General features: G+C 38.3%; 1 protein-coding gene across 1 annotated transcript in view; it reads right to left on the reverse strand.

Moving 5' to 3' along the window:
* LOC129245438 (phosphatidate phosphatase LPIN3) overlaps window positions 1-24326 on the reverse strand; it is a 110173-nt gene extending 85847 nt beyond the window's left edge. The window contains exon 1 of the mRNA XM_054883601.1: window positions 23482-24326. The gene's annotated coding sequence lies outside the window, so the exon portion shown is untranslated. The remainder of the gene's footprint in view (window positions 1-23481) is intronic.
* Between the last annotated feature and the right edge of the window lie 1593 nt (window positions 24327-25919).

Below are 25919 nucleotides of genomic sequence, written 5' to 3' on the forward strand. Positions count from 1 at the left end.
TTTGCAAAGCTTCTTCTTAAATTAAGTTTCTCTCACTAACAAAATCAAAACATTTTCAGTATGAAAATCAAAATCGATACCTCAATTTGAAACTTAATTGCCTCAATTAAGGGGCATGTCTGAATATGGAATTACGGCTGCTATGTACATACATACAAATATTTCGTCATATTGATAAGCCCATTTTGATAAATCCTCGGAGAATGAAACATAAATTAGTTTTATTTAAGCTAAATCTAAAATCAAACATAAGGCGCCTAGATTCTGGCGGCAAATTTGTTCATCATTTCATCAGTGTTCCGTTTAAATCGAGCGTGAGCAGCCACATGAACTAAGCCAACAAAGGTTAGGTTAAAAATAATTCCTCGCGACTACAGACTGCAGTGACTCACAGCTTATTTGATGCAGGTAATACTTTTTTAGAAAAAAGAAAATTACTCGATGTTTAATAAAAAAATAAGTATACGAGTTGTAATGAGATATGTATGTACTGTTTACCACCGCAGAAAGAACAATAACAAAAACAAAGCTTGCTGAAAAAATATAGAAACAAATAGTTTTCTCATCAAAATATGCTCACAGCGTGAATGATGCAGTGTATTTTATATTTTTTTGTATGTATTTTGTAATGTGTATGTATTTTTTCTATTTAGCTTAGTGTTTTAAGTCATTCTCAAAAAATGTTTATAAAGAAAAGTTGAAAAACTTTAAATTTTTTAAAATGGGCAAACGGACCTCACTTGAAAACAAGGAAGACGTTATTCGTCATTATAAAGAGGGCAAAAGCCAACGACAAATTGCAGAAATTGTTGCTATTAGGTACTCAACTGTCCAGCACATCATATGTAGAAACAGGATAGAATCCAAGGGCAGGGCAGGTGGACTGTTCGCAAAGTAAAAAAAAAAAAACGATTTAAGCGCTCCAAAATTAACGAACGAAGTCGAAAAATACTTAGGCAAGATCTGTAACCCTGAAAGGGTTCGTAGAGAAAATTTTCATGGAAGGACTGCCCGAAATAAGCCGATGATTAATGCTCGTTATAGAAAACAAAGAATATAGTTTTGCAGACAACATTTGAACAAAGTCAATTCGTTCTGGAAGTCTGTTGTTTTTGCGGATGAAAGCAAATTTAACCTTTTCAGATCTGATGGGAAGTCCTGCGTTTGTAGAAAACCAAACACCGCGCTTCAACCATGTAATTTGCGCTCTACATTTTAACACAGCGGGGCAGTGTGATGGTATGGGGTTTCAGGCCCTATTCAGGCGTCGGAAATTTAACATTTAATGAAGGAAACATGAATAAAGAGATGTATCTGGATCTGCTTACAGATAATTTAGTACAAAGTGCGGATAAAATGGGCATTAGGGATTCGTTTAGCTTCTACTAAGACAACGAACTCAAGTATACGGCTGGTATTGTAAAAACTTTGCTTATCTGGAACTGCCCACATGTAGTACAGACACCTGCACAGAATCCATATCTCAACGTTATTGAGAATTTGTGTTCAGTGCTGGAAAATAAAATAAGAAAACACAATATTTCTAATGCTTCTGATCTGAAACGGGCACTACAGGAAGAATGGGATAAAATTATATTAGTTCCGATTATACAGCAAAACTTGTAGAATCTATGAATTCCTGATTAAAAGCTGTTCTGAATCAAAAGGGATACCACACTAAGTATTAGCCGCAATCATGAAATCGAAATATTAATGTATTTATGTTTTTTGAATAGTTTTAATTTAGTGCATCATTTAAGCCGTGACCTCAAAACTGTAACTGAATTATTTTAATTTGCCATATCTTTCTTATGAAGAAATATTTTTTATTATTAAATAAAACATGTTATTTAACAATAAAAAATATACGATTTTTTTCTGTAATGGATATACCATAAAATATATTTGAAATTTTAATAATTTTGTTTCGCTGCATCAAAAAAGCTGTGAGCCACTGCATATTTTTTATGACTGTTCAGTCGCCGTAGCCGAATGGGTTGGTGGGTGGCTGCCATTCGGTAGTGCCCACAATCGATAGTGCCCTCGGGCATGAGAAAATCAATTCGAATCAAAATTTTTGTCTAATAGTGGTCGCTCCTCGGCTGCTGCTCATAAAAAACTATCTGCTGTTCGCAGACGGCATAAAACTGTAGGTGCCTCTATTTATGGGAAACCAACAAGACGCTCGACCAAACACCCAATAAAAGTGGTGTAAGTGCCAATTATATATACGTATACACATACACTGATGGACAAAAGTCACCGTCATTTAGTATCTAGAAGATTATAACATCTCCCGCGCCCAGAAGATAATGGGAACATAAAAAGTAGTATATTTAACGAAAACTATTATTTATTTAAATTCTGTTTCAGTTTAAACATAAGGCTAATTCAAGAAGTATTTATAAAAAAATGGCATATAATGGTTGCTGTGTGCATTTCTGGTGGACAAAAGTCACCGTTATTTAAAAAAGTATTGTACTTAATCAATTTAAGTGCTAATATTATTTTAGTACGATGTGTGTTTGCCGTTATTTTTGATGACCGCTTGCAATCGTTTCTGCATCGAATGAGCCAGTTTTTTGGTAACATCTGGGCTTATTTGCTGCCATTCCTGTAGCAGCGTTTGCTTAAGCATATTTTTTGAGGTAATGTGATGCTCCCGAATGCGCCGATCCAAATTGTCCCATAAATGTTCTATTGGATTCAGGACGGGTGACTGTGGCGGAGTTTTTAGGTATGGGGAGTGTTGTACAAGACCCGCAAACGAGCTATTTCTGCGGTGTGCTTGGAGTCATTGTCATGTTGAAAATAATAGTCTGATTTAATGCCAAGCTTTTGAACATTTTTTTGGAGATTTTCTTTAATTTAAATAAAGTCCTTTGTCCATTATTTTATCGATAAAGACGAGCTCTCCGACAACAGCCGCCGACATGCATCCCCATACCATGACTCCAGCACCACCGTGTTTCACAGTTTTTTGTATATGCTTCTCTGCTAATGCATCGCCCTGCTTTCTCCACGTTAAAACACGTCCGTCTGATTTAAATATGCAAAATTCACTTTCATCAGAGAAGATAACTTTTTCCCAGAAATCTATTCGCTTGCTTAAATGCTCTTTTGCGAATGAAAGACGCTTCGTTTGGTTGACCTTGCTGATCTGTGGTTTTTTTCTGCATACTCTGGCGTTATAACCAGCGGAATTCAGCGCCCTGCGCACAGTGCGTGGGTGAACAACTGTACCAGTGCTTTCCTTTATCGATGCAGCAATTTCTGTTAACGGAGTTTTTGGCTCTTTTTAACTATTTTTATTATTTCAAGCTTTTCTCGTTCAGGTAGTGCCGGCGGTCGTCCACTCCTTGCCAAATATTTGCACTTTGGTTCATCTTTAAATCTTTTTATTATTCCAGTAATAGTGGTGCGTGGACGATTTACTAATGAGCATATCTCCCAAATGGTCTTGTTTTGATTGTACGCATTTAAAATAATTTTTCTCTCTTCAATTGTGGTTTCTCTCCTTTTTTGATTCATTTTTAACAATCACGCGGCGTCAGTAAAATTTTTTAATTAAGTACCGTTATAGAATGTATACAGATCAGTCTTAAAGCTACCATACTAAACGGACTCACTGAAAAAAGGAGACAGATTGGCTTAAATTTTTGTTAAAATTATTTTAAAAGGCAAGCTGAGCTGACGTGACGGTGAATTTTGTCCTCCAAAAAGGTGACAAAAATATTTTATTTTTCATTTTTCCAAAAATGGGCTAGTAAGAGAAAGATATTTAAGGGGGAAGTCTACTGTGACAAGGGAAAAAACAGGCTTATTTTCCGGATTTTATTTCTAACAAAATATTGCTCGTACATAAAATCTATTTAAACTCTTATCTTTATTATATATTTAAGTTTTTGAAAAAAAAAATTTTAAGTCAAAATATTCAAAATGGCCGCTGTGGCACTTCTGCAAGCGCAGGTCCGCTTTTCTTAGGTGCCTAAACGGTGTACATGAAATCTTACGTTTCGGTGATCTAAAACAAAAAAACAAAATATTGTTATCATATACATAGTATTGACTCTCGTCTGACGTAGGATTATGTCGATAAAAAATTTTGGCGTTGAAAAAAAAATTCTTTAAATTTTTTTCTTTTTTTTTGCCTAAAATTGATGTTACTATTGTTTATAACAATCCTATGTCAGACGAGAGACACTATTACAGAGAATATATAATTAAATTTTTAAGCTGATTCATTTATCAGAACTCGAGATATCGTGTACACCGTATACAAAAACTTAGTTTCGAGAAAAATGCGTTTAAAGTTTCAGTATTAGCAGGTACGCGCTTTGGAGCGCTTCGGGAAAAGGTCGAAATTTCAACGAAGAAAAATTTAGCCAGCTGTAACACATATTGTACCTTATTTAAGAGGGTTCAAAGTATTTTTTAAGCTAATAAAAAAAAATCGATTTTTTGAAAAATTCACAGTAGACTTCCCCCTTAAACTGAAATAGAAATTAAATAAATCATAGTTTTTATTAAATATGCTACTTTTCATGTTTCCATTATATTCTGGGCACGGGAGATGTTATAATCTTCTAGATACTAAATGACGGTGACTTTTGTCCATCTGTGTACATACATTGTATGTGTGAAAAAAATAGCGGATAAAATTAGGATTATTGGAAAATAAATGATTCTATGGACCAGCAGTAAACAAAAACTGATATTTAGGTAAATGTATAAAAAATTAATTTTGTTTTTGTAGTCTGATACTACCTTTACCCTTTTCGCCCTAATTTTTATATTAGTCATCGCTGCAACTAACGAGCAATTTAAGTCTCGAAGACCGTTGCAGTGAATACAACAAATAATATTGCTTGTATGCACAAACTCACACACAAAATATATAAACAAATATCTTCAAAACAGTAATAGCAGATATTGCACCAGCCACCAATGGTTCACAGCCAATTGATTCAGTCAAGACAAAAAAAAAATAAAATCATAAGCATTGCCGTAGGTTCATTGGAAAATGAGAAATAAGTAAATGTTAAAAAATCTATTCAAAATAAGCAGCTTCACATTTTTCTGCATAACGAGCATAGCCACAAACAACTTTTGCTGATATTTATTTATGATTTCTGCAATGCATTGGTAAGCCTGTTCTGCTCGTCCATCGGTTGGTCGCATGGTTGGACGCTATGCGAAGATACACTCATACAGTAATTGGATAGCCTCTGATGGCTCCACTTGCTTTGGCATGGCGGCAAATGATTCACTATGACGAAACGTGATTTTGAATACAAAAAACATCCCAGTAATAAAGCGGAGAGTGCTGGTGTTGGCATGGCGACGACGACACCAACACACATATCTGCCGTACAAACACGGCTTGTTTGGCATGCCGTTAAACTGGTGGCGACCGACTCTGTTGCAGATGCTAATGTTGCCGCTGAATGAATTTCACGTTTTCGTTCAACGAACCTGACGTGTGCGGTGGCTTTGCACGTACATACATACATATATACAAATGCACGTATACATGTATGTATGTATGTATGTAGTGCATTTTGTGCACCATGGCGTTTGACAAATAATAGACTAGCGGTTGTGGGGCGAACGCCGGGAAACACCCTGTAAATGGTGTTTAAAAAGAAATCACACAAACTGGTAAAACAAAAGCGAAACTCGGAAGCGAAAATAGGAAAACTGGTTAAGACGACATAGTTTGTGCAAATTTTCGGGCGATCGCATTGGCTGTATAGTAACCAACATAATGAGAGACCGAGAAAATCGTTGCGAAGAGGTCGTCATAAATGTCAATCAGCATAATACTAATGTTAGCTGCAACGCGAAACACCAATGAAGAGAGTGAACATTTAAAATATTTTGTTTTGCATCTAAAACCATTGATCAGAGCATTTTAATGAAAAATTTAAATATAGGCGAAACAAATGTGTACTTATTTTTTAGAAGTTCAGGAAGAGACTAACTGAAAATAAACAATAATTTTACTACACCAAAACTCTACCTCAACTTTATTTCTTAATATACCAGACTTCCTTCTTTAAATAGTCACTTTTGCATTTTTTGGTTAAACGACAACAAAAGCTATCTCCAAATTGAGTGAAGTATCGCTATTGTTAATGGCTTTAACCCGACGTTATGTCAAGCTGGGTTATAATGACCTGTGCTATTTTCAACTGCGCGTATTTTTCAAAGTACAAGTGTGAAGTTGTGTAGTATTAATTGCTAATGGAACGCGATTTTTACTGCTCTTCGCCAAAATATTAGTTTGAGGAAAAATACAGAGTTTGATTGAAAAATAATGATCCTTATTTTTTTAAGCAGTTTTATTAAACCTTTTGGCTTATACAACTAATATTCTTCAAAATAGGACCCTTGTGCGCCAATATACCGCTGGTAGCGGTCCTTCCACTGCAGGAAACATTTTGTAAACTCATCCGGAGGAATCGCGTTCAATTCGGCTGTCACAGTTTTTTGGATCGCCTCGATGGATTCGAAACGCCTCCCCTTCAGCTTTCTTTTCAGACGCGGAAACAAGAAGAAGTCCGGAGGGGACAAGTCTGGGCTGTAGGGAGGGTGGGGAAGCACCGGAACCCCCTAAACTCCTTGTGGACGATGCCTCGAGAGTCCAGAGCGCTATTCGTCTTCGACGTCCTCCCGGCCTCCCTTGAACGACTTGTGCCACCGTTTTACCTGGGCACTGGACAGAGAGTGGTCCCCGTAAGCCTCCTTGAGTAGCCCGATGGTTTCGGTACTCGTTTTGTTTAGCTTTACGCAAAATTTGATCGAGTAACGTTGCTCCAACGATCGCTGCATTTTCGCCACTGCAAAATCCTAACACACTTTTAAAACAGCTTTCACGCGCGGAGCGATGTTGACTGCACCGCTGTTGCCAGCGAACACCGGGACCGGTTTCTAGTGGAAGGTCCAACGATCATTTTCCACCACCAGCCGATTCGGTTGATCGCTTGGCAGACGCTCCGCGCGGAAAGGCTCATTACTTTTCAATCAAACCCTGTAAGTCCATTATTTTTGCGTAAAATGTTTGCGCAAATGGTTTAAAACTGTTTTGGCGATCTTTAGCTCCTGGGCGATGTTACATCTACTAACATGCCGGTCAACTTGATTATTTTTGTGATTTTATCGACTTTTTTTTACATTATTTTCTCTAAAATCAGAAATGCCTGAACAGAATCTACGGAACCAAAATTACATGCAAAAAGCAATTAGCTGTTGCAGTATCGGCACCATAAACGTGGTTCAGAATTTTAGCGGCCTGGATTGCATTTTCGTCTTTATCAAAGAAAAATTGAAAAAAGGTACCGAATTTTCTCTTTGTTGATTTCTACGACCTGCCACCCCTAGATCTATTGTGCAAATACTCAGCGGCCTGTTCCGCTTTAAGGCTCAGAGCGAGCTCACAATGGAAGACTATCACACATGGACATTCAATCATCTCAGACTCCTATACGGAAATACGCAGTGATTGTGACTATCACCTCCCATTCTCTGCTTCGAAAGGAATTACCTGATGAAAATCCCTTCTAGACTGGAATGGTTTGAGGAGCATCCAACACCCAGCACACCCGTTAAGATTTACACGGACGGATCAGGATTATATTGCGAAGAGCTTTCTATCAGTGAATCCTTTAAACTACCGCATCACTGTAGTGTTTTCCAAGCGGAAATAATGATTAGATATTCATGGTTAGAGAATATCATCAACAGATATCTGCATTCTATCACATCAAGGGAGTATCTTACGTTCGCGCCAATCTCTCAATGAGATGGCCAAAAAATATCGTATCATCTTATGCTGGGTTCCAGGCCACAGAGATATACCGGGAATTGTAGGGCTGACCAACTTGCAAGAGAAGGTGCCAAACCTAAGTAATTTTATGGAGGTACCTCTCGCAACTTGTAAGCTTCTTATTAAGGACGCACTAATCAGTTCTGTAAATCAAAGATGGATTAGCGCTAATACCTGTGAAATTGCTAGGCAAGCATGGCCAAGGCTAAATCTTCGCCTGTCCAAGAGTATTATAACATTGAGTAGACTTCAAATTAGGACCTTAGTAGGAGCCCTCACAGGACATTGCCTCATAGGAAACCATGTAAGGAGATTAGGCGTTTACACGTATGATTTCTGTCATAGCTGCAGAAATGAGAAGGAGTTGGAAGCAATTCAACACCTTGTTTGCACATGCTCAGCTCTAGCCAGAAGCAGGAACCGATATTTAAGATCCTACTTCTTAACAAATATAGATTATCTATACACTGTAGGTATCAACAACCTTTACGCTTTGCCAAAAGCTCAGGATGGTTCAATATGGAAAGGGAAATGTAGCCCAGCCCCGCGGCTCACAACGGACCCATTTCATGGTCTAAGTGGCATCGTTTTCTCTATGTGCGATGCGGCTGCCAAACCTTTATTAAACTAACGACCTGTAAATCACAACTGAATGGAACAACAAAAAACAGCAAAGGTTTTTTTAGTGTGAAATGTCACCTTGAAAACGAGCATAAATTTTAACTTTACTATCACTACGGCCATCTACCGAACAAATAATGGTAGCGACGGTGAGTTAAAATAATAATTTAATATATTAGTTTTACAATAATTTGTTAAAGTTTAATTCATTTTCAACGATTTTTCTTCCGAAAAGTTCAGTCAATATATGAAAGAAACGTGCAAATAATAACCTATGCGATATGCATATATGAGTACATATAATACATATGTACATACGAGTATGCCCCCATTTTCGGATAGTCATGACGTCGCATTTTATGGTATTATTAAATAAATAAATATATGTAGATATATAATAGAGTATGTATATGGATAGAACATATTACAGTATTTTAATTATTGTATATACGTACATATGTATATATACATATGTATACATATATGCATAGTATGCAGGTCGATAGCATTTAAAATGCAACATAATTTTTAAACATATTTCCGAGTGGCGCTGTCAATGGTGCTCTGTTGTGGCAGTCAGTTGTCAGTTGTGTGAGTTGTTGTCACGCTAGGCAGCATTAAAGTAATTGTATGACTTCCGTTAGTCCAGCAAAATATGAGTACTCGCACAGAGAATGCAGAATAAATGAATTGATGTCACAGCAAGTGGTAATATGAGGTGCCTATTGCCTATGCATGCGATTACTATACGAGTATATTGCACAAGAATTGAGTGTAGTTACAGAAAAAATATTGTATGAGCAAATGGACATTGTGCGGAATCATTGTGCAATACACATTCATGGACAATAAAAGAGGTGAGCGACATTTTGCCCAAATTTTCACCGAAATTTCAATCAGAATTTTTAGCACATTTTTGGTATGCAGTTACATATTTTATAAGTTAAATGTATTATATACATATGTATATGTTTATTTATTTTTTATTTGGTTTTTAGTTATATATGCAGATAGTTTTAGTAAAATAAAGCTGCACTTGGCAATTGGCTACAAAATGCCGCTGATTTTTGATAATTTTTCTTGCTGCCAGTGTCATGCAGTTTCTTTCATACAAAGTACGTTCGAAAATTTGTTGATATCGAAAATTTGTGGATATCGAAAAAAAAGTGAAGTGGCACTCGACAAAACTATTTTTTGGGATTGTGAGGTGCATTTCATAATCATAAGACACCTTTGGTATACAATTTTTGAACTACTATAACCTCGCTTTTACTTTCCGGAGTAGCTTTTATTTGGCGTCATTTTAACAGTTATAGACTTAAGACTTCCATCAAATGTTTCTGGTGCGAAAGCTTACTCTTTTTTGTACAACCGTTATCTTTTTCCAAGAAGCTGCACTTCTGCAGGTCTTTTTGGCGTTTTATAATGATAAGACACTAGTCGAAAATAAGAGATAGAAGGTGCTGATTGTTGTTTTGGATGACTTTAAATAAAATTTTATTCAATGTAACCTAAAATGCCCCTTGGGGGAACCTGTTATCCCTATAGGGCGCGTCCCCAGGTGGTGGATAGGGGAACGCCTCCCAGATATGGAAGGCAGGAGAATCGGTCTCCCGCGAACCACACAGGTCGAAGACGTAAACTTCGTTAAAAAAAAACTCCCTCAACCCAAGGTGTAACGCGACCCGTGCCTATTGGGTGGGTTTGGCAGCCGGGGGATAAAATTAGGCTGTCTCCTAACGGAGCCCTCCTGATATCAGGCCGCCTCAGGTTGTAACGGTGGCCTTACCATGGTATGGGGCGCTGCCATGGCGGACCGTTTATTTCCCCTCCATCCTCATTGGTCACCGCACATGGCGACATGGGCAGCTCTTTGGAAGGGCAGGTGACCGTAAGAAACAGACAAATGAACAATCAACAAAAAAACAAAAAATCGGATAACGCTACCAAACGGACAGACAAACAGACGGACAAACGGACTGACACAAAGACAAAACGAACCGACAGTCGGACAGACAAGCGGACGGACCCAATGACAAAACGGACAGACAAACGAACGGACACAATCGAGCTGAGGAAGTTGGGAACTCCCTCAGAGGACGAGCTCTTGGCTTCTAGTCAAGAGACAGTTGATAACAAAGCTGTGGGCCACAGCACGCCATCAACTATAAATCAACCGATCACATCCGCTGATGCCAAGGGGCAAAAGCGTCAATACCCAAAAAAAGGCCCGTCTAGATATAAGCTTTACCAGCGGTCTCTAGCTATTCTCGGCAGAATAAGCAAAAATGAGGCCGAAGGTAAAACTCATCCCAAAGATGCGGCCGATAAGGCAAGGTGCCAAAGGGTGGTCGATGAGTACCTGGCGTTCCAGGCCACCCAGAAGGCAGAAGCCGTAAAACGCAATCGTTCGCAGGACGAGGGCTGTAAAACTGCGAAAAAGCACAAGACGTCTCACACTGCTCTGACGCCCAAAGAAGCCAAACGCGCGTTTAAAGAGGTGGCACGGGATCACCTGCAAACGGCGTTGGTGGACGAGTTAACGAACCGCGGTAAACCTGCGTTAGAAAGGTGGTCCGAAATCGAGGCACGGCTGTCTCGCATTGTCGTTGATCACGTCATGGCAAGCCCGGAGGGTCAAGTGCCAGGTTATGATTCAATGGAGGTGGTCCGTGGATACAGGGTGATCAAATGCGACGATCAGTTCTCTGTTGATTTCCTTCAAAACGCTATTAGCAAAATCCAGAGCGACTGGGAAGGTTTGAGGCTCAAACTAATCCCAGCCAGTGAGATTCCAAGACGACCAAGGGCTCGTATCTGGATACCGAACATGGAGTTCGAAGCTAAGCAGTTAATACCATACCTGCAAGCACACAACCGCACTGTTCCAATGGATGACTGGAGTATCATCAAAGCGGAGGCTCCGCAAAAGAACAGTGTGTCCTTCCTTCTCCAAATCTCGGAGGAGAGTATTGAGCCACTGGGAAAAGTGGACAACAAACTTCGGTTTGGCGTGAGGAAAGCGCATCTGAAGTTATTCCGTTCTGCAAATCCGGAGGATGAGCAGGACGAGGTTGACGACGCTAATGAGTTGCTCATGGGCATGCAACTGGAAGAAGCCGGGTTCACCCAAAACGATGGCGCTAATGAGCAGCATACGGGCATGCAGCTTGACGCCCCTAAAAACGACCAGTAAGTATGGGTCTCAAGGTTGTCCAGATCAATCTGCAGCACTCCAGGACTGCAACGGACAACCTAGCCGTTCTCCTATCGGAGGAGGATGTAGACATCGCACTGATACAGGAACCCAGAGTGCGGAGTACTGAGGTAAGCGGATTCTCTCTCAAAAACTACAACTTGTACTATAAGCGGACCCAGGGTAACCCCAGGGCATGTATTGTAGCAAAAAAACATCTAAATGTATTTTTAATCCCATCCTACAGCTCATCGGATGTGACGGTCATCGAAATGGAGGCTACTGACGGCGTCAGGATCAAAATTGCCTCCATCTACATGGCACACGACCAACCAGCACCACCTGACGAGGCTCGTAGGCTGGTGCTTGACTGCAAAAACAGTATCCTGCTACTAGGATGTGACGCCAATGCGAGGCATTCCCTATGGGGGAGTACCGAAACGAATGATCGAGGTGAGTCCCTATATGAATTTATCATCAATACTAACCTAACAGTATGTAACAGGGGTAATACCCCGACTTTCACCTTTCCAAGCACGGAAAGCTTTAGAGGATGGGCGGAAGTAATAGATGTGACATTACTGTCTGAAAATACTTCAGTGAGGGTAGAAAATTGGAGAGTCTCAAGCAAAAAGTCCTTTTCGGACCACAGCTGGATCCTCTACCACCTGGATCTTGAGGTAGATCCACCCTTACCATATCGAAACCCACTTAGAACAAATTGGAAACGGTTCAAAAATGTAGTAGGGAATAGGATAGGAAGGATTCCGATCCATCAAATCACTCTCGCAGAAAACATTGAGAGTAGGGTCACAACATTGGAAAAGACATTCAGTAGGGCCTACAAAACGTCATGTCCAATTAAATATAGCAAAAAATCCTATCCTCCTTGGTGGAGCAATGAGCTCTCAAAATTAAGGGAAGAAGCCAGATCAAATTTCAATCTCAGCTACTCAACAGGTAATTGGCAGTTGTATAGAGACAGTCGGAGACAATACAAGAAGGCAATCAGGGCCGCCAAGAAAGAGAGCTGGAGAGATTTCTGTTCTTCTATCGAATCTACCAGAGATTCTGCGAGACTTAGCCGTATTCTGTCCAAGGATCATTCAATGGCTTCTTGGGTCAAGAGGCCGGATGGCACTTGGACTTCTACGGCGGAAGAGTCTCTAGAACTTCTTTTAGATACACATTTTCCGGGATGTAGCACCCATGACAGTGATGCTGGGAGAATCCGGCGGAGCCGATATGACCCACAGCATCTTGTCGATGTAATAGTTACGAAAGAGAAGGTTGCATGGGCAATCAAATCATTCTCGCCTTTCAAATCTCCAGGCCCTGATGGGATCTTTCCTAAGATGTTACAGGAAACTCTTGATAGTATTCTACCATGGCTAATGGAAATTTTCAAAGCGTGTCTAAATCTAGGTTATATTCCAAACAGCTGGAAACTTGTTAGGGTCGTCTTCATACCAAAGGCAGGCAGAAGAGGACATGAATCAGCGAAGGACTTTAGGCCGATCAGTTTGTCGTCCTTCCTTGTTAAAACTTTGGAACGGCTTTTAGATATGCACATTAGAAGTTCGCTGGAGAGCTTTAGTATATCAACTGCACAACATGCTTACCTCAAAGGCAAATCGACGGAGACAGCGCTTCACGAGGTAATCCGAACAATAGAGGGGTCTCTAGTAAACAAACAGTATACGATGGCAGCTTTTCTTGACATAGAGGGCGCATTTAATAACGTTAGCACGAATGCTATCCAACGGGCGTTAATAGACTTAGAGGTGGAAAATTGTATCACCAATTGGATCATCTCTATGCTAGAAACCAGGATCATTAGAGCTAATATGGGTAACATCAACATAACTAAGAGAGTCCACAGGGGTACTCCACAGGGGGGAGTACTATCTCCACTTCTTTGGTTATGTGTGATTAGCAAAATCCTAATAAAACTTAATAGAGGAGGGGTAAAAGCGGTGGCGTACGCTGATGATGTGGTGCTAATGGCGTCAGGACTGTGTCCTAATACGATCAGTGGGATCATTCAAAGGGCGTCAGGCGAGCTTAATTCTTGGGCAACAGGCTGTGGCTTAAGTTTAAACCCGCGTAAAACAGAACTCATGCTCTTTACCACCAGATACAAGGTACCAAGCTTTACCCTACCAAATATTAATGGACAAACCCTCTCACTTTCACCCAGTGCAAAGTACTTAGGGGTAATTTTGGACTCCAAACTTAGCTGGAAATTAAACGTCGAAGAACGGGTAAGGAAAGCTGAAATTGCTCTATATGCCTGTAAACGTATGCTTGGAAGAAGATGGGGTCTTCAACCTAAGCATACATTATGGTTGTACAAGGCGGTTATACGACCAATTTTATCGTATGGTTCGGTAGTTTGGTGGAAAGCTCTAGGGAGAGATTACAACATCAAATTACTCGGCAGAATACAAAGATCAGCCTGTGCAATAACGGTCGGCGCAATCAGATCATGTCCTAGGGAGGCTCTGAACGCACTGACACACGTTATTCCAATAGACCTACATATTAAAAAGACGGCAACCATGAGTGCATTTAGGTTAAACGAAGCGGGCCGCTGGAAAGAAAACACTTATGGTCATGCCAGTCTACTATTGCGGCAAACTCAGTTAACCTCGGTGAGGACTGACTACATCGTCCCGACGGTAACATTCAATAGGAATTTTGCCACTCTCTTTCCATCTAAGGAAGAGTGGAATAAGGGATTCTCATCAAACAACTTCGACACTACAGTCTATACAGATGGTTCTAAAATGGATTGTGGTGTTGGAGCTGGTATATATTCTCATAGACTTAAAATTGAAAAATCTGTGCGCCTCCCCAATACCTGCAGTGTCTTCCAGGCGGAAGTACTGGCAATTGGGGAAGCTTGTAGGCTACTAATCACAGACTTCTCTTTTAAGAGCAATATCGCTATTCTCTCGGATAGCCAAGCTGCAATCCAGGCACTGGATTCAGCGACTACAACCTCAATGGTGGTGGAAAAAAGTAGGAATAGCCTTTCCACCTTGAGCGAAAAACATAATGTTACCTTAATCTGGGTCCCAGGACATCGGAATATTGAAGGTAACGAAAAAGCAGATGAACTGGCAAGAGGGGGATCTGCCATGAATAACGCTCTTGCAGAACCGGTATTCACACCATTAGGTGCAGTCAAGAGTACAATTTCCCTAAAATACCTCCGAATGGCGGAGTGTAGATGGAGGGGCCAGACGAAATGCAAAATCAGCAGAACGTTATGGCCCACCTACAACCTTAAACAATCATCAATATTGTTAAACATGAAACGACGGGATGCCTGGAGACTAACGGCAGTCATAACTGGCTTTTGGTCTGTCGGAGAACAGGCAGCCAAAATGGGCATCCCTCACAATACATACTGTCACAGTTGCAAACAACCGGAGAAAAAGGAAACAATCTTCCATTTCCTCTGTGAATGCCCTGCCCTATGGAAGGACAGAATGTTAACCCTGGGCAAACCGCTGTTCGAGGAGCTCGAACAACTGTCTGGCTTAGATGTCAACAACCTAATAAGGTTCCTGAACCGCACAGACTGGGTATAGTCATGCCGTAAATAACAAGTTGGTAACGAGGATGTGGCAACAAAATGGTGCGGAAGCGCTAGTTGGATTCAGGATGAATCACCACTCTAACCAACCAACCAACCAACCTAAAATGCCCTGAGGTTCAATATTATGACAAGAGTAGCGTGGACAAATTTTGGCCTACAAGGATTCAGTTTTGCCAATCAAATTAATTGCAAAAAAACAGAAGTCGTTGTGTTATCCGGAATTTTTTACGGAGTCCTGAGAATTACAACATTTTGCAACCCGTTGGAAGAAAATGGTCACTATCAAGTCTAGAACAGCGAGCAATCATAAGAAAAGCTTCTAACTCGACTAAGTCTTGCGCCAACTTGGCCGCTGTTGTTCAAAATAAGGTATCAAAAACTACAGTTTGGCGCACATTACAGAGGTGCAATCATTTAAAATTATCAAAAATAAGAAAAGCACCCCTTCTTTTGCCACGGCACAAGCTGACGCGTCTTCAGTTTGCAGAAAAACACCTAGACACCAACTGGAACACAGTAAGATATTTGGAATATTTTGAATGTTGCCCAATTTCATATTATTTTTTAAAAAGGTTATATTTTTGGATGAAAAAAATGGAACCTTGATGAACCCGATGGTTTTTTTTATTATTTTCCAAGCGCAACTTCGGTGGAGGTTCTCTTATGGTTTGGGATGCATTCACATCGAAAGCAATTCTTCATATATAGTACAGTTTATATCATCGCAAATGAATAGTGGAGACTACAAAACCATTTTGGAAAATAATCTCCTTTTATTCAGGATAGTCGGGAAGTGCCTGAATCCACGTAAGCAGGGAAACAAGGCAGTATTTGACCGATTGTTCCAATTTGACCGATTGACTGGCCGGAGTGTTCTACGGATCTAAACCCAATACAAAACATTTGGGGTATATTAGTCAGAAGAGTTTACGCCAACAATCGCTAATTTGACAACACCAACGAGGTAAAGCGGCAATTAAGGCAGAATGGGCTTCTCTAGATGTAAATTTACTTGAAAAGTTGGCAGAATCGATGCAAAAAAGGTTATTTTGTGTCGCTAAAGCAAATGGTGCTTCTATAGAATACTAAAATATTCTAGACAACTGAAAACAAGAATTCGAAAAAAGTATACTTTTGTTAAACAATCACTTTAATTAAACAGTGATATATCATTTTGAAACGCCTGGAAATACGTTTTTGCTAAGCATTTTTTTAGGTATTAAAAAAAGTTCCAAATTAATGTAACTTAAACGATATGTGTAAAATTTTTATTTTCCTCTGAAACCTATAAATTTAAATACTTTGAAAACTTAGGGGTGTCTTATGGTTATGACACGCACCTTACGATTACCGAACCTCCCTTGCAATTGATCAATAGTTTGATCAACTGACATTTGACACTTGGTGAATGGAATGAGTTCTCCTCAAGTACAGCGGTTGCCGTCCAATAAAACAAACTTTGCTTATTTACCTCATAGATTTTATTAACGGCGGCGCTGATCGGGATTACCGGCACAGTTAATTCTGATTAATATTTTAGTGTGACAGACGGTGTTACGCGCATTAGTGAACAGCTGATTTGTTTATTGGATAGATTTTTCAGAAAAAAATGGGCCGCGGGCAACAAATACGGATAATAGTTGCCCTGATACTAACAAATATTTATTAAGAAAAAAATCTTAAATAACAATTTCTCAAACTGCTCCAAAATATCAAAACAATTAATGTAATTTCGAACGTGTTAGTGCAAGCTAGCATTGCATCCAGTTTATCTTATTCCTCTCTTTAAAACTTTCATTACATTTCATTCATAATAAGTATTAACTGTAATTTTTCGGCAATGCTGCATCAAAAATTCCTCTTATCCGCTTAAATAATGCGAATTAATCCCGATTAACGCCACCGTCTGTCTAGGCTTTACCGAATTTCCTGTCATCACTGTTGTTGTTATAGCAGCATAAACATTCCCCATGTATATACGGTGAATGCTGCTGAAGTGACAGTCCTTGGCCGGCTGTCATCTCATAGTTTGACAAATCAATTTTCATTTTACCGCGTCGTTCACATGCGCAAATACAGGGATCCGAATTGTTTGATGCCATTTTCAAAACGAAATGTTAAGCCAGTAAGGTGCCCACATGAGGAAACGGGAGAAAGTTAGAATAGAAATTTTACAGTTGTTAGCACATTTAGTAGAAGGTGTAGATGTGAGGTAAGAAAACCATGTAGCAAAAAATGAGCTTTACCGCTGAAATTCAGGATCTTATTTCAAATTTTACAAGTCCAATTGGCAAAGTTTCAAATGAGCCTTACTTCTTGAGCTTATTTGATCTCGGAAAAGTGTAAACTAAGATTTCAGCGCAATGTGCACTGTGAAATTCGCAATTACTGTGAATGGCCTATAATGTGAACTGCGACCACCGACTCAGTATTTCGGTAAATTTTGAAATAGAATCTTGATGTCAGTTGATTTCAGCTTTGGTGCCTATTGTAAAGCACCACCAAATAGTCGGATCTACGTTATCAGAACGACGCGGATTTAAACCTGCCCCAGGGAAGTCAATTCAGCAGCATTTCGCAAAGCAAATTTTCTCATTAAAACCACACGTCTTTCGGATGGGGCATGAAACTGTACGCCTCTCCATTTTTAGCACAAATTCAAGATGTAGATCTTGAAAGGCCATTTAAGCGCGCTTTTTAAATGAGCCATTCCAGGTACCTTTCCGGTAGAGTGTGCGTGTGTAGTAGTAATTTTGAGCAGACAACTCAGCTAAAAACTCTAGGCAAATTTTGATACTGAATTCTTGCTGAATTCGCAACAGATTATTCCGTTTTTTCGTGTCTACTATAATAGGGCAACATTTTTAACTTACACTTCACGCCATCAAACAAAAAAACACAACAACAAGTAAATGTGAAAGAGTTCGCTTTTTTGCTTTTAGTTTTTGAAATGCAGAAAAAAATTGGGTGAATAAATTAAGAATTAAAGTTGAAAAAGAAACAAAATTTTAACAAAAGCGGCGGACTTCACGCAGCACTAACTTTTTAATGTACTTGAAAATTATTAGCATTAACATTAAAATTTGCACCACCACACCACCCGAAGCAACATTCCCTTTGCTACACAACTACAAATTTAAAAACATACAGACAATATTGCGTACATTGTGGAAATTTCATAACACTGCCAGTACAGCTGTAGACACACTAATTGCGCACAGTGTTCAGATCACTTTCAGCCGCGCACGTCCAAAATGAGCCGTTACGTCTGTCCGTGTTAAAATTAGGTTGAAATTCGTGTTAATATCTGGCATTTCGTGCTGGCTATTTCTGGTTAGATAGATACTAACATTGACAGCGCGCGTCTGTGGCCCAATTATTGTGAGCCCAGGTTAAAACTGACTATTGTTGCTGAATGTCTACTGCATATGGACGTACGTACAAACAGACGTACATATGTACATATTTTAACACGTGCAAGCGATAAATTTAATGCGAACAGCAGAAAAATACACAAATAGGCGTTCAGACGGACTGTCAGAAATACAATAAGCGGTAAAAGCAGCCAGTTTGTTGTTTGTGATTTTTCCTCTTTTATCGAAAAGAAAAAGTAGCGGCAAATCTGTGTGTGCTCTGTCGTTTTTTATTGTTGATGAACACATCAAATTCTTGTTAATTGAGCATCTGCAGTAAAAGCTTTCGGTTGTGGAGTAAAAAATATGTATGTTAATTTGTTGAGTATTCTGGTACGGCAGTTAATAAAATTGGAAAAAGATTTCCGTTAGTTTGAGTTTATAAATTGTAATTTATACTATTAAAATATGAGCTTTTTTTTATTAATATTGCGAAAATACCTTTCTCTAAATCTACTAGATTGGACTACTATTGGTTCTTCGTCGCCAGAGCGACCTGTATTTATGTATGTATGGCCGACCTGTATTTATGTAAAGGGCTCAATGCAGTAGCAATGCTCCAAAATGTATGGGCAAATTTATGCAGTTGCAACAACAAATTCAAATCGGTCTGTGTTTGGACGCGGAGATAGTCTATGAAACCAAGCTACGGACCTGTCAAAACACAGCAATAAGGACCACCACGGGATGTCTTATCATGTTGCCTAAGCGCCACCTGCATACGGCAGTCTTTCTGCTCATAGGGGAAAAATGCACTGCAAGCCAATAGAAACAGCCTTCCGCACACAGTAGAGGACATATGTACATATGATTGAGCTTAACGGCAAAGTCCAGGAATACGTACATCAACATCTACATTATTTTGACTTGACGGATTATCGACAGACCTAAAACGATATTTATCGATAGGGAAACATAATTTCTCGCCCCGTGAATCACGTAACAACATAAAGCTTTTCCCAAATACTCAAAGTCAAAGTGGTTATAGCTACTATAATATTTCAGGAATCCTGAGATCGACCTATCAGATTTCAACAGTACTCGAACGCGCGTCAGCCTGACTTGACCTCTTGCGCTGGAAATTAATTTCCGGTGACTATCCTGTAAACTAATTTATAACGAATTCTTGCTGGGAATAGTTTTTATCAAAGCTTTTAGCAGCGTGTGTTTAACAAATGCATTAGTCACATTATTTGAATGAATAAAAAATAAAATTAATATTATTTTAAAGAGTTTCATTAACAAACAATCAGGAATGTGCAGTTCAACAGGACATTTCTTACATTCACACACAGTTTCACTGCGTTTATTTTGTTTCGCGGATAGCTGATATCTTCGTTGAGGCTTCTGTTTACTTTGTGTAGGAGGAATTTTAACTAGGAAACGTCCTCACTGTTATGCCTCTAAACGAAATGGTGTGTTAGCTAAAGAAGTCCTTCCGAATGTTGGGTATTCAGTCATATTAAGGGATTAGAGGTCCGACAAAATGATGATTTTCAATAATTTTTTTTTGCTAGTCAATAGCTTTATTTTACAAAAATAAAAATATAGCATTAATAATACATCATGTTTCGACTTGACTTCAGCAAACTTTCAAACAAAAAATTAGTAATTGTAAAAGTTATCGCTGTTTGTATGGAGCCGGGTTCTCCAAAAGGCCCTTGCGGTGATCATTAGAAGTCTTTGGGGATTCATCTAAAATTAATCGGACAAGAGAAATTAGTTTCATTAATAGATAATCTTGTACCTGACCGAAGCTTTTTTTTTAAATTAACAATATGAATTTAATTGGAAATATTTTTCAGATTTATTTATTTGTTTATTTTTTTTGACTTTTTAATTTTTAATTTTTGAAAAAAAATCCTTCGATCAGGCACGAGTTTTCTATGTTTTTAGAGAGAAGTATAAATTTTATTGAAATCCACAAAGCGGTTTTTAAGTTACAGTGATCACCAGTTACAGATCACGAAGTACAAACAGTCGGTGCACTCGCGTATCGGCACCCACGTCACTCTAGACAGTTATAATTTCGAAGTTGTAAAAGACTTCGTTTATTTAGAACCAGCATTAACACCGATAACAATGTCAGCTTTGAAATCCATTCTACGTCTCTTGCTAACAAGTGCTAATATACTTTGGACTAAGTAGGCAGCTGAGCAGTAAAGTCCTCTCTCGTCGAACAAAACTAACACTCTACAAGGCTCTCATGCGCAAGATTTTTGGACCTTTGCACGTTGGCAACGGCGAATATCGTAGACGATGGAACGATGAGCTGTATGAGCTTTACGACCACATAGACATAGCGCAGCGAATAAAGATCCAGCGGCTTCGTTGGCTGGGTCATGTCGTCCGAATGGATACAAATGCTCCAGCTTTGAAAGTATTCGATGCGGTACCAGCTGGCGGTAGCAGAGGAAGAGGAAGGCCTCCTCTGCGTTGGAAAGATCAGGTGGAGAAGGACTTGGCTTCACTTGATGTGTCCAATTGGCACCGGTTAGCATGAGAAAGAAACGACTGGCGCGCTTTGTTAAACTCGGCAAAAATCGCGTAAGCGGTTATCGCGCCAAAAGAGAAGAAGAAGAATCTTGTGCCTGATCGAAGTTTTTTTTTCAAAATTAACAATATGGCGTCCTCAGAAAATATTTTTCAAATAGTCGAAATTTTGCAGTATAAATCTGTTAATTCTTGAAAAATTCGAAAAGTATTTGTCGGATTCACTTCAAATTTTCATACACTATTTTTAAGATATTATACTTTAGGAAAATGCAAAAAAAATCTAATATTTTTAAAATTCTGACTACCCCTAATCCCTTAACATTTTGTAGAATTTGTCGTGCAATGTCCAGCCGAAATTTTTAAAATCAATATTTGTTACAATTTGGAGTTTGCTTTTCGAAATAAAAAAAATGCATCTTTACACATAATTCAGCAAGCGTACATTGCACGTCATTGCCAGTCTGGTGTAGATAGAAAGTCCACAAGTCTTTCCAGCGCAAGAGGACAACTATTGCAAACTCTTGTGGTTTTCATTTTTTTTATTTAAATCATTTTAGTGGCCTTCAAATATTTAGTTTTAGTATTTTTATTCTATAAGCTCAATGCCGCACTAGCAATAAAACAGACAGGTAATTACTGTTTCTATTTATTCGTCGACGCTTCGATATCAATTGGAAGTCGTCTTAAGGATTATATTTAATTTTACTTGATATTAGAAGTTCGGCTGTTTTTCCTCTATTTCTGTTAGATTAAATGGTTATGATTTTGTAAGCTCTACTTAAAATAGGCAAAGCTTTTCACAAGCGAGGTCTTCCTCCAATTTGTGGTATGCGGCACAGTTTTATGCGGCAGAAGAAAATTACAAAATCGAAGTCAATTGTAGATCAAATAAAATGTTTAGATCCTAGTCAATTGGGCATACCAAGCAGCCATTGTTATAATGGATGTTATTGACAAAGGAAATTGTTTTGATTAATATATGGCGTATGTTAGCATAGTATGGGAAAAATTTACATATATACAAAGGTAGGTACATTTATGCATATAAATACATACAGGAGTCCCAGCTACACTATTCGTGTATACTATAATGTCTATGGTATCGTAAGCAGCTGAATAAATGTAGTATACGAATTAGCATACATACATACATACATGTGTACGTATGCATAAAACACCCAAAAATGGGGATTACTAGAAATACATTTGTTTTACGGAATAAAAGCGCTCAACCGGCAATTTCACATGCTTTTCATACGTCGTTAACGACCGCGGTCGATATGGCTACGAAACAATGAGTCATTGAAACCAGTGCAAAAAGTTGAGCAGTTTTAGGAAAATCAATGTCGTCAACCACCAACAAGGCTTTCCAAGCAGTTATGAGGACTGTGAAATGTGAATGAATGTTTTGGAAGTTCTATACGAAAACTATAAATGAAAAGCTTTATGCGACAAATTCGAAAATTTTGTAGAGGAAATCAAAATAAGTAAAACGTTACAATTTCATCAAAAGAGAAAAAAGCATTCACATTGTAAAATTGTATCGGCACCAAGGGATACAACCCTTTCGGCCAAAACGTGTTAAGGGGGCTTTTATGCTGTTGCCGGGCGTTGCACAACGATGACAAGTTTTTCACACACTACTGAGTTGGTATAAAAATAAGAATAGAAACGGTTTGCACGTCAATAAAGCTTATATAGAGGCTTTAATATAAATGAAAATTATTTGTATTATATAATTTTAAATAATTAAATAAAAACCTACAAATTTGCCAATAAGAAAAAGCTATGTATGAAAATCCTTAAATTACACTAAGCTAATAACCAAATAGTATTGATAAGCCAATCCGTGCATTTTACTCTATACTTAAAACATGATACTAGATAGGTTGCGTGCATGTGTATGAACTTACAACATTTTGACAATACATAGATGTATCTGTTTAAGTTATAGTAGAAATTTAAAAGCAGTAACTAATCGGAGAAAACCATGAAGATCTCTCAAAGAAGAAACAGAGCTGCTTATACAAAGGAAATTTTTTACAGCAACCACCTTTCACCGCTTGTTTATTCATATTTTTCAGTTGTGCAAGTGTGCAATTCACTTCTTTTCCCCAATTAAGAAAAATCTATAAAAATCAAAGATCGCAAAGGAACGAAAGCAAATTGAGTACGCAAGGCATATTTACATTAAGGTGTGAAAATGTGCTTTTTGTGCGATAGAAAGCCAGTCAGGAAGAGGAAATACATACATACAAACAGGTGATGAAATATGCAAAATGGCGTAGGAAGTAGAGGATAAACTGCAAAGGCGACTTACCGCAGGTCAAATCGGAAATATCAAGCTGAAACTCTAAGTTGATTATAATCCAATTGGAAAAGGGTTAGTGTAGGCCTTTTGGTTAGATCGAACCACCGCGATTTTAAATTTTTTTGCTTTGTTTATTATAAAATTCTCGATGTTCACTGTGTTCGATTTTAACACAAAAATGCATACACTTTCCGCTTACAATATGCACCGTCCTTGTGTATGGGTGTATGTAAAACGCAAGTAGCGCGAATGTCTGCCGGTTTGCAAACGATTAGCGGATTTTCCGTGCACCTCTCTTTGTAGAATATGATGAACGAACGGTACATGTATGTACATATGAAAGCAACTATGTATGCTGGCACATATGTATGTATATACTCGTATGTATGTATGTCAATATTGGGATGCACACAAATCCAGCTGGGGAGTCTGGATTGGATCAGCTCGTCTGAGTGACAGGTCTTGTTCGATACAATAGTGTGACGTTTCTTCACACTTTATTACCTACTGCTTTTACACACTTTTCACAATTAGCACTTTGTAACTTTTCGGTCATACTATTAGCAGACTATTTGATTTCTGTGAATATTTGCAATAAGAATATTTTAGCAGTAGTTTTCTTTAAATGATTTTTTTTCACATTACACGCACCGTAAATGAACTCATTTAAAGCTCCATAATGAAACAGCCAAATTTTTTCAGATATGAAAATGTTCCCATTGAACGCTAAACTTTCGCTTGAGTTGTTATAACTTCGATCTGAAACTGCTGAAAGCAACTAAAACAGTTTGACATATCCAGCTGTCTCACACTTTTTCTTCATTTTTATTTGCTCATATGTTTTCGCTTAACTTTTATCGCAGCTTTTGCGGCGCTAGTTGTTTTTATTTTTGTGAAAGTGCATTACTTTTGTTGTTGGATGGGGTTATGTGGAAGGTACGAAAGCCGAACGAAAGGAAATGTCAATTGTCGTACAATTTGAGTGAGTGAAAGAGCTGATGGTGTTGAATTAGCTGTGTTCCACAATGAATAATTATTCTATATATTTACTATAGCCCTGGTAGCTAGTGCTGTAAACATAGGTATTAATTTATAATTTTAATTATAATTTTTTTTTTTATTAACTTTCGTTTATTTGCAATCTATTTTTAAGATAATAAGCAAATTGTATAACTATTTAACAATTTGACTTATATTATTGAGCTCCATAATAATATATCGCACCCTAAATACAAAAGGGTCACAACTCAAAATGTTCCTTATGCTCAAATATGAACGAGACGTTATCAATAAAACGGTCCGCGGATGACATATGGCAAAAATAAATTTTTTGTTTTTTGGTAGGACTGTTATAAGCTTACATGGCAAATTTCAGCGTTATATGTCACATAGTTTGTTTTCTGTGCTACTGTAAACTAGTCAAGCTCGAGTGTGGAAAATTTTGAGTTGTGACCCTTTTGTATTTAGGGTGCGATATGTTTACTAGAATTGTCAGTGAGCCTTTATTAACACAAAAAACTCCAAAAATTTCCAGAAAGGAGCTCAACAGAGAGGGAATTGCTAATTTCTGCTACCCAAAAAATTTGGAAATTGCTGCTGTTGTTGTTATAGCAGCATAAACATTCCCCGTGCATATACGAGGAATGCTGCTGAAGTGACAGTCCTTGGCCGGATATAAATCCGGGTCGTTCCGGTTACGTAGAACCGACTGTCTTGGGAACATTTGTTTGCTGCTGTTTCTTAAAGCTGTTCAAAGCGCGAAAAGATAGATTTGGCAAGTTAATCTTATTTAAGATTTCAAGAAAAGAAAATGAGTGTATCACTAACAAAAAACATTGAAATATTGCACTATGTACTATTTATGCGTGTAGTTGAAAAATATATGTACGTATATACGGTGATTCCATTTGTGTTTCTATTCAAATTAACAACCACCTGCAGAGAAACAGCGACCACCAGTCAACTTATGGAAGACTAAATGAAAATAAATATTTTATTTATGTTGTGTAGCTTGACTTGCGTAAAAGGCTAAATCAACAAATGCGTCTCTTAAAAGAACAGTATTATGAGAAAATATATATGCTACTTTTGCTGTTAAATCCTGCCTATACTTCTCACGCATAACAGATATTATTTCCTTATTTGAAGTCAGCATATTTAATGGTTAATTGAATGAATTATTATAGTAATAGTTAAATTAATTAATGGTTAATTAAATATGTTTACCACTGAGCAATCTAAATAAGTTCCGCGAGCACTCTACCAAGAGGTCAATTCTCTTTCTATGCAAACGTGAAGTGAAAAAAGTTTTCATTCTCGTTTTCACAGACAATTTTCACTCTGTCTTTTCAAAAACGATTAGTTTGCGATTTCCGTTTGTGCCGTGATTAAAGTGTTCCGTTTCCACTGTAGCCATGAAACTTTTGCATGTTTGTTATTCACATTTC

The sequence above is a fragment of the Anastrepha obliqua genome, chromosome 4 (assembly GCF_027943255.1).
Source record: "Anastrepha obliqua isolate idAnaObli1 chromosome 4, idAnaObli1_1.0, whole genome shotgun sequence".
NCBI lineage: Eukaryota > Metazoa > Arthropoda > Insecta > Diptera > Tephritidae > Anastrepha > Anastrepha obliqua.